We start from the raw sequence: 10,084 nt of genomic DNA on the forward strand, positions 1-10,084 counted from the left end.
ATACAGTATACATTATGCAAGACTAGAAAAGAGGAAGTGACTGGGGATAACAATGGGGATAACCCTGAATGCAGGCAAGTACCAATGGAAAAGCATATCGGAAGAAATTATTTGAAATAAACATGGACATTGATTGGTTCTGAAAACATCTAGACAGTGCAGCATAGTGGCCAGATTAGAGGGGTTTGAAAAGAGAGAGAGCTTGCTTTTGAAAATACTGGTCATTACACACAGGGAGACACATTCTCACCCCAAGGAGTTTCAGTACGACTGTTTTTTTCCACATCTTTTCCCTTTTGAGTCACTTTCATATCTACCTTGGATTCTGTTAATTCCTCTGAGTCACATTTTATTCTAAATATAAACTCTAGTGCAATGAACGTGAGATCCAGAAATACTTAATGACAAACACTTGCTAGTACAACCTAGATTAGTCTTGGAAATTTCATCTTAAATATTCCTTTCCTGTATGTTACACATGGTCTGCAATATCACTGAATAGAATTACATTTTTCTAAAGTATCTTTTATTCTTTTTCTCAATGCATGCTTCTCTTAATACTGGCATCCTGACAAATTTTGCATTGTTTTTCTAAACTTACTTTTGACCTTTGCAGCATTTCTGGACTCATGACTTTTATACCCTACTGAGTCCCTCTCTTCTGTAGGCAAAAATGTGGTATGCAATGTTTGCCTACTATCCTGTTAGACACAGTCCTTACATAAGAACTCTAGTTTAGAAGGTGCCTGTCTTCTCTTCAGTGACCCCTTGACATGTATTAGTGGCAATCACTAGGGATATTTCTTTTTTATGTACTTTTTATCAAACATCTTTGGTGTGTAGCTCATCTAAGGTCAGGTAGGTACCTACTGGTCTCTTGCAATCATCTATCGTTCCTCCCACTCTTTACAGTTTATCCTTGTATAAGTTTGCTCTTCCTTCTGTCTTCCCTCCCCATCTTCTTCCTCTGTTATTTTAGTAGTCAGGATTTTGCTCTCTTTCAGACTTAAATCTTTTCTTTTCTGCTCCATTGCAAGTTTGTGCTACCAGTCAAGCCCAGGAAACTCCCCAGCGCCTTTTTCTCTTGCTCTTGTTTCTATACTCAGAGTAAATTCCACAAAACCATTGTTACATCCTTTCTGCCTTTGTTTCTCAAGTTAACAACTCGTCTTCTCCAATTAATGGATTTTCTCACCCCAGCCATCACCCCCTTTATCATCATCTTCAAGATTGCCCCCAATGCAGCCACCATTTCACTTGTTCCACAAATAAACCTCTCCCCAGAGGAGTATGACCAAACAGCATGCCTCTGTGTTCCTTTCGTCTTTCTCTTCTTAAACTATTAAACTTATCTGTTAAAGGCAGAGATGTTTCTTGACTGTCTTTTCTCAAACTCCTTTACTTGTTCCAATAACCTCACTGCATCTCCTGTCTTCCTCAAGCCTTTCCCACCCCGCCCCCCCCCCTTTTACTGTTTTCATTATAGAGCAGTACTTTCTGGTCTGTTTTTCCTCACAAATGTTTCTTGTCTTTTACATCTGAGATATCCCTTTTCTGCATCATTGTAGTTGCAAATGGTTTATCATCTAGGATGGTAATCTGGATTTAATCTTTAATTTAGAGCACTTTTTAACATTGACATGCAAAGCCTAACTTTCAGTGCAAAAATTCTTTTCTGGTGGGTGGGTTTGCATAGCACTGCAAAGCTGCAGTTTTACTGTCCATTGAAATTCCTAAAGCACTGTGCAATCATGTTGTTTGTTCCTGTGAAAGGCAATTTTGCTCCACTTGTGTGCTGCTAAGGTCATTTTCCTAGCCCATCCCTCTCTCTGTCACATCAAACATGAACTACTTTCTTAGTTTTCCAAGCCATTCAGGTCTTATTGCAGTATCAAGTCATTTCTCTCATTCAGTTGGTCAATGAAGCCAGTTTTCATTACACATGAGTTAAATTCTCAATTGCATAAATTCAGGCATGACTGAGTGACAACACCACCCATCTTTTACTTCCTACAGTCTTCCATAAAGCTGTGTGTTATTCCCTTTCAAACCACCTCTTAACATTCTCCTTTAATGTGGTGCTCACAAAAAATGGGGATTGCTGGGCTTTTGGTGTACTGAGACCAGAATCCAAGCACACCCACAAACATTACCTCATTGTTTTCCTTTACTCCTCCCATCTGTCTCTGTCCATCTGTTTTGTCACATAGTTTAATGCTAGGCTCTCTGAGCAGAAAGCAGGTCTACATGTGGACGTGTATACCATTACCACAGCACCATTACCTATAGCACTTGACACAATGGGACCCAGATCTGTGGCTAAAACTCAAAGCTGAAGGACATAGGGTAATGCATACAAAGTAGTTAAAGAAAAGTAGATGTAATTATAACAAGAGATTTATCAATATTTTACTTTTTTTCATTTTCCTGATGATGGCATTGATCTTAATTTTTTTTTTTATTTTCTTCTTCTTTTTTTTTCTTATTAGTTTAGAAGTGTTGGTGTTGGGTTTTTTTGTCACAACAAACTAATCAACATTAATTTGTGTACGTGAATTTTGGCAGAATTTTTCCATCAGCTCTTCATGAACATTTTCTCTAAACAGTCTGTAATGTGGTGACACAACATGTGTTAAAAGGACACATTAGTCTTCTTGCCAATGATGTCAAGAGGGAGTTAATCCATATGTTGATATGCTGTCAGTTAAATGCAAGCTAAAAAATAGATTTGTCTTTGGGCAAAAAATAAAAAGGATGTTCCTTGATTTTTTATTTGGATGTTGTCTTCCCCCATGACTTTGGGTGGCAAGGGTGCATAAGAATAAATACTGTGGCTCGTGGCAAATATGTTGTGGTCTGCATCTCAGGAAGGTGAATTACATTTGTATCTCTTTTTCTGGAAGTTGTTCTTCCTGTTGCACAGTCTAGTAACAAAAAGCAGAGAAGACAGAAGGTAGCTCGGTGTCCTTCCTTCTGCCAGTTTCTCAAAGCCCTCATAGGAGATCCATATGTCTACTATACCATTTCTATGCACACCTACCTTCCCTGTCCAAATGTGAGGGGCGGAGATGTGTCAGGGACTCTGACTAGAATGTGAAAACAGTAAAGCAGAACTTTCAAGGACCAAACTTTCCTTCTGGCTATACTAAGCATATTGGTTTTTTCAGTAACTGTTTTTTTTTTTCTTCTTCTTCTTTTAGTTTGATGAGGAGTATCAGTTTTGAACTTCTAGACTTTCCAACATTTGTGACTCTCTAGAAAGCTACTGTGTTCTCCTAAAATGCATTACTGAATGCAGAGGGACTTAAGCATGTCTTTAAATGATCTGTTGAATTGTGAACATAGCTTTATTCATGAAGAGTTATCATAATCTTTCATGTTTGTTTCCCGGTTAACAAGGTTTTTTGATGGAATTTTCTCCTGATATATAGCGTCAGAGCCCCTAATGTCCCTAACCTTTGAAAAAACTTGTGTTATAGTTAATGAAAATCAGTGGAAGGCAAAGGTCTGCATGCCATTTATGTCTTTGAAAACGTCTCCTGAAGACCAGCTATATAATGAAGTGCTGTTTTGATATTGACTGCTCAGAAGAGCAGTCAGTCAATGATATGATGTTTTCTAATCTTGATGCATGAGATAAGTCAGTTAACAAAGCCCAATGAGCTCACGATAATGACAAGTATCAAATAATTTTGTCTTTTGATGTAACCAGGTGTTGTACAGAGTTGGATTTGGTACTGTATCATTCAGGTAACTTTGGAAAGCAGTATCTTCTTCAGCCTAATTTTAAATGTATATGTAGAGTTTCTAACTCTAATTAACATCCCTGCTATCTCCACTGTGCAAAAAATTTCCCTCTGTCAAGCATACAGTTATAATTCAATCACAGTGTTTAAGCATTTGTACTTCCTAATGATCAGAAAACATGCCTTAACAGTGGTTAAGTGGCCTAAACCACTGCCTTAACAAAACCTGACGGAGTACTTAGTCAGAGCTCTTCTTGTTTGCATAAAAAATTCTAATTTGTAAAAATAAGTATCTTACTGTACAAATTCATTGCAGGCCTCTGAGCATTGAGATTTTCTAAGCAGTAAGTATGATTTTCTGTGGATAGAATATAAGAACTGTTACGATTCCCTTTCTTCCTCCATCTCCTCATCCAAACTGTCCCTGTGTCTGACACTGACAGTCAGTACCTCAAAGGCATCGGAGGAAGGTGCAACATGTCCTGAATTGGGTACTTACAGATTAATGCACTTACACATAAAGTTTAATCTTAACCTCTTTAGTTAGTGGTAGGAGTTTTCCTTTCTGACCTCTAATTCAGTAGGATACAAGCAAGAGAAATCTTGAACCCACAGAATTCAGTGGCATAATTTCCCCTTGACCTCAGTGAGGACAGATTTTCTGTCCGAGACCTCCCTCTCAAATCTGACTATAAAAAAGTCTGCTCCGTTTCCCCTTGATAAAGTAGGGCAACCATCTCTTGAGTCATCAGCAGTAGCAGAAATAACCTCTAAGATCAGCCAAGGAGTTTTATGGAAAACTTTCCATTTTACATGTTTCTATTGCAGTCCTGATATTGTTAGTGGATAAGACAGACTTACTGGATGAAAGGTAGGACACTTGGATGTGTCATGGTTATGTTATTACAAGCAGTTTTTGACAGATATAAACAAGTATGTAATAAGCAACAGATGAAAAAGTAATAAACAATACAGCCCTCTAATGGTAAAAGTGAATGTTAACATTTCAAAGAATAAATAATAATAGCACGAGAGAAATATTTTTATAAATCATACAAAATGTAGTGACCATATTCCTTTCTCTTGTACTACTGATGTCAATGGAATTACAGTAAGGAAGCTGTTGAATCCAACTGGTGGAAGAGTTACATGGTTAATCCCAAAGCATAGCAAAAAACTGTAGCTCAGGTGCAATCTTAAATGTCGGTAGAACTAAAAGGGGCAAGGGAAGCATGAAGGATGCAATGCTTTCTCCAAGATTGCTCTCCATTACTGCATAGCTCACAAACTTGTGCCAGACTTTGCCTGGTTTCAAAAAAACCCTAGATCCCCTGGAGACATTTTTATCCTATGCTACAGTGGAATCTGACTTCGACCTGAATCCTACTTTTGCGTACTGATGGCTGAGCCTAAAACTATGTTTGTCATTGACTGTACTTACGGTAATTCCCTACAGTTTCCTCCACAGTTTCCTAGACAGTGATCCTGAAGAACTATAAAGACACCAGCTAAGACTAGGGGATTTTATTCTTTTCATGAACATTAGAAAACATGGTTGTGTTCAGTTAATTAAAATGGGATATAGTTGGTTGTGGAAGGAATTCGGGAGAGATTCCTTGTTCTGTTCTTCGGGATCTCTGATCTGTTTAATTATTATGCTAGCTCACTTTTTCCGTTGTGGAACAAAAGGCTGGCAGAGTCTGTGCGAGGAACTGGTTGAAGATATGTACTTTTAATTTCATTTCAATGGAATTATTTCCGTTGTTATCCAGGGATAAACTGGATAACAGATTTTGCATATAGTTCTCCCTGTACAGTTTCCTGTTGATTTTCTATTTTGTGTTAAACTCTTTGCGTGGGTCCACTGGTAAACTGAAAGACTACAATAAGTAGTGAAGTCCTGGCTGTCCAGCAGTCAAAGATAAGAGCTGCATCACTATCTGAGTAACTATGTTCTGCTCTCATGCCCCCATGGCATCTCAGCAAGTCTGACAGGCTGACAGGGAAACACAAGCTGTTTTTCTCTCACCTCATATATAAATGAGGAGTTTAATGTAATTTCTATATTTAGATTCAGACATCCTTTTACAGTAAAGGAGCTGTGTAGTAGCTGGCCAACAGAGATTTTTACATGTATTATGTATAAATAACATTTAAGTTATATAAATGACCATTATTATTACTTTTTCTCTTGTCCCAGCTGCTATAATATCCACTTATTATGTACACAATTACCTAGCAAGTTCTCTCTAGCAAAGGCCTTCCTTCCCCTTGTGTTTGTAGAATAAAGCATTGATCTTTCACTGATACGACTGGGTGCTAATATTGCATAGATAAATATATGAATTAAGGACTAAACTGTGCTTCTACTCACAGCTATCAGTAAGTGGAGTTGTTCCAGATCTGGGCAATGTTTTGATACATTTGTATTTTCCAATAGGTTAAGTAAGTAAAGCTGAAGGTATAATTTGTTTTATACACTACATAAGCTCCTTCAAGGCTGATCTGGCCTCTTAGGTACTTACTTAGACTACTTTTTGGATCTGGAAATTTGTATGAACTCTGATTCTTTGGGAGCTGTTATAATTAGAACTGCACGGAGAACCTTATAGGCATTACTAAAACTCCTTAAGTAAAATATGACTTAACAAGGCATACAGAGTTTGCATAGGGCACAATATTTTTGGATTAGTTTGCACATTTTTACAATGACAAGAGAAAGCAAGTACGAATATTAGTCTAATCAGAAGCAACTCCAGAAATAATTCCATTACAACTCCATCAATTGAATTTCAATGCAATTCTGAGTTACTCCCAGCATGAAATACAAGAATACAATACAGCGGTGCCCAGCGACAGGACGCAAGGCAACGGGCACAAACTGAAACACAGACGCTTCCATCTGAACATGAGGAAAAACTTCTTCACTGTGAGGGTGACAGAGCACTGGGACAGGCTGCCCAGAGAGGTTGTGGAGTCTCCTTCTCTGGAGATATTCAAAACCTGCCTGGACATGATCCTGTGCAACGTGCCCTAGGTGACCCTGCTTGAGCAGGGGGGTTGGACTAGATGATCTCCAGAGGTCCCTTCCAACCTCAACCATTCTGTGATTCTGTGTTTCTGTGATAGTCAGACTTCTACAGATAAGCTACTAGCAACATTTGCTCACTTTATAATTCAAAAGAAATCAAGGACAAATAGATCATACTTAAATATGTGAGTGCTACTAGCAGTGACATTGGAGACAGGAGAGCTTTTGCTAAGATATGGCTAGTTATAGGGTATTGTCAGACTTTTCCATAGTGTGCCCCATACTATAATATAGACTGCTTCTTTTTCATCTTCCTTATGATTGTAATAGGAAAGATTATGTTTTCATTCAAAAATACTTAACATGACTATGACTGATCCATCTGATTCATAGCAATTGCTATTAGGAAAGCATTTTTTTTTCTTTCTAGTGTTTTTTCAAAGCAATTTAGCAGCTGCAAAGGAGAAGATGAGAAAGTCAACTTCTTAGACTATGTACACAGTATATGAATCATGTCTGGAGAACTTGTTATTTGCATATCTATTCACTGGATTTAAAACAGTTGATTTATAGGGCAGAAGGGTCCTGACAAGGCAATTTATGTTTTCATCCTCTCAGGAAACTGTTCTCTGTTAACTTCATTGTGAACAGTTGTTTTCCATGGCTGCTCAATACTGAAATTCTTCTACTAGTTAGTATTTCAAATACCTTGCAGTCCTTTTCAGAACAGGGACTTATATAGTGCTGTTCATTACAGTTTCTCTTCACAGCTGCTAGTTTATAGTGCAACATATTTTATACCAAAGGTGACAATATATTATGTTGTTTACAGAATCCCATAGATTCCTTCTGTTATATCAATTCATTTATTTGAGAAACAGGCCTATCAGTTAATAGCAGCATAACTATAAATAATTAGCCTGAATTCCTCTGTCCCAATTACATTTACCTCAGAGACCTATGATGGGAACTTAGTAATGCTAAGCTCTCTCAACAGTAGCAAAGACATTTTTAAATATCAGTCTAGACATGATGTACTCTCTGGAAATGTCTCTATCATTCCACTGATTTTAGAGGGAGCACAGAGAAACTAAGCTCTAAATTTAGGCACTTCAATTAAGTGCCTTAAATGGGGTAAATCCGGGCTTAAATTAGAAGTTATTCTCCATTTAATTTAAAGATATTCTCCATTGCCATCTTTGTTTGTTTCTTTGAAATCTTTTGTAAAACAAAACTTATCCTAAAGCCGTAAACTGTGTTTTACAATATGTAACTTAAAAATGCATGTGATGTAACTTAAATTATAAGTGGTATTAGGATTCAGGGGACTTAGAACTTCAAATGGGCTCTTGCACTCTGTAATATGTTTCAAAACAAAGCAAATTTTTATGGGCAGGATGTAACACCTGGGGAAAAAAATGTTTATATTATAAAAACACAGATATTAATTTTATAGCTGTGGAGAGCCTCCATGAATATCCTTCTACATTGTTTCCAAAGAATTTAGTGCTTGTGATCACTGTGCAGTAGCTTTTTCAGCAGGAACGACACTTGTGAGTGGGTTCCTCAATCTTCTCTTCATAGGCTATAGTCACATATTAAATTGCAAGGGTCAATTTTCTTTCATCTCATTCTCCTGGTTGAACACTGTCATTATAGGATCCACTCTGTAGTTGAACAACTGCAACATCTCGTTGGGTTTAGGATGAGTGGTGGGTGGAGACATATATATACGTATAATTTTATCTGTAAAAATACCAGATGTAACACAGTTCTCTCCTCTTTCCCTTCTTTGCAAAGGTGAACCAAATAGACAAAGAACATCCTGACACTTCATGCTCTCAAAATGTAAATGAAGCATCAATGTGTTTTCAATAACCTGCACTGACATTAGATAGAAAACAACTGTAATCTCCTTCACAGAGAAATATTTCATTTCTATATAGTAATGGTGTGAGGCTTTTTTATGTGGTCTTCCATTTATCCTTAAGTGATTATCACAAATAGTACTGTCATTTCTTTAACTTTTAAAGGGTTTGTTTGCTTTTTTTTGATTTCACCTGTGGTCCTGTGTTTCCATTTTATTTGTTACATTTTAAAGAATCCCACCAACTAGCTGGAAGATATATATATAAGCATTGACTGCAATGAAAGCCATACCCAGTTTTCTAATGGCATCTGAGAAACTATTCTTAGGAACCCATCTGCAGTCACTAGAGGCAGAGGTGGGCTGGAATGCCAATATACCACTGCACTTTCACTTTTTGGGAAAAGGGAGCCCAGAATCACATAACACGAGACCTTTTTCACCATATCACCATGGTGACCTACAGAGGACGGGTCCTTTATAATGAGAAAGAAAGGACATTTTATTGGTATATCTTCTTGATGAGGCTCAGTACTCTCTGCACAAGTTTACCTCTTGCACACAGAGATGAGAGGAATTTGCCCACTCACTAAATCATTGGGAAAAGTGCTTGTATAATGTTGCTGGGGTTGAGAAGAAGTTCTGACTAACTGAGATTTTGGCAGAATCCAGATTTGCTACCTTCAATGCTTGGAGACCAGCCTGCCCACAGCAGACAATGTGGACATAGTGGCCACAAATCTGAAGGAATGTCCTCCAAGTACGGATGGGAAAGAAACTGTAGCTGCTGCTCCAGCAAGTTCAGCAAGTACTGGTGCAGCACAACCAGCTGTGCAATTCCCACAGAAACAGCTTGAGAACCAGCAAGTGCTAAAGCTCCTGATCAAGTGTCAAGTATTCTTCAAACTAGCTACAAGAAAGATTCTGCTTTGAAAAAAGCACAGTCTGAACAATTTGGGTGAAGACAGTCAGATGTGAAATAGAAGGACAGCTAACAAAGCCTGTTTCTGAAAGCTCTGAAAGATGATCTGAAGCATCACCTTAGAGATATATAAAGACATCTTGCATTGTTGTTGTTTCCTTCGCTGCAGAGCAAATTACTAGAAACTAGGAGGATGTACATGAGATGGAAATGATCTTTGAATCCCTAAATGAGTGACCACTAATCTGTCTTACCATCAGATGGGATGTGGCAAAACAGAATATTTAGGGTACACCTAAGGGAATAGGAAGATTAAACCTCTTCTTAATTAGGACAAGTTTTAAATGACATACCTAGTTCCTACTATTGACAATACAAGTAAATTCCTTTCTGAGATTATCAGGATAAAACTGATTAATCCTAACTGAGTTTCCAGCAGACACAGTCTCCTTAACTGATCTATTGTGTAACAAGATATTTCACAGAATACAAAGATCACCTGTGTGTGCAAACATGTT

Source organism: Apteryx rowi, unplaced genomic scaffold (assembly GCF_003343035.1).
Source record: "Apteryx rowi isolate R43461 unplaced genomic scaffold, aptRow1 scaffold_854, whole genome shotgun sequence".
NCBI classification, from domain to species: Eukaryota; Metazoa; Chordata; class Aves; order Apterygiformes; family Apterygidae; genus Apteryx; species Apteryx rowi.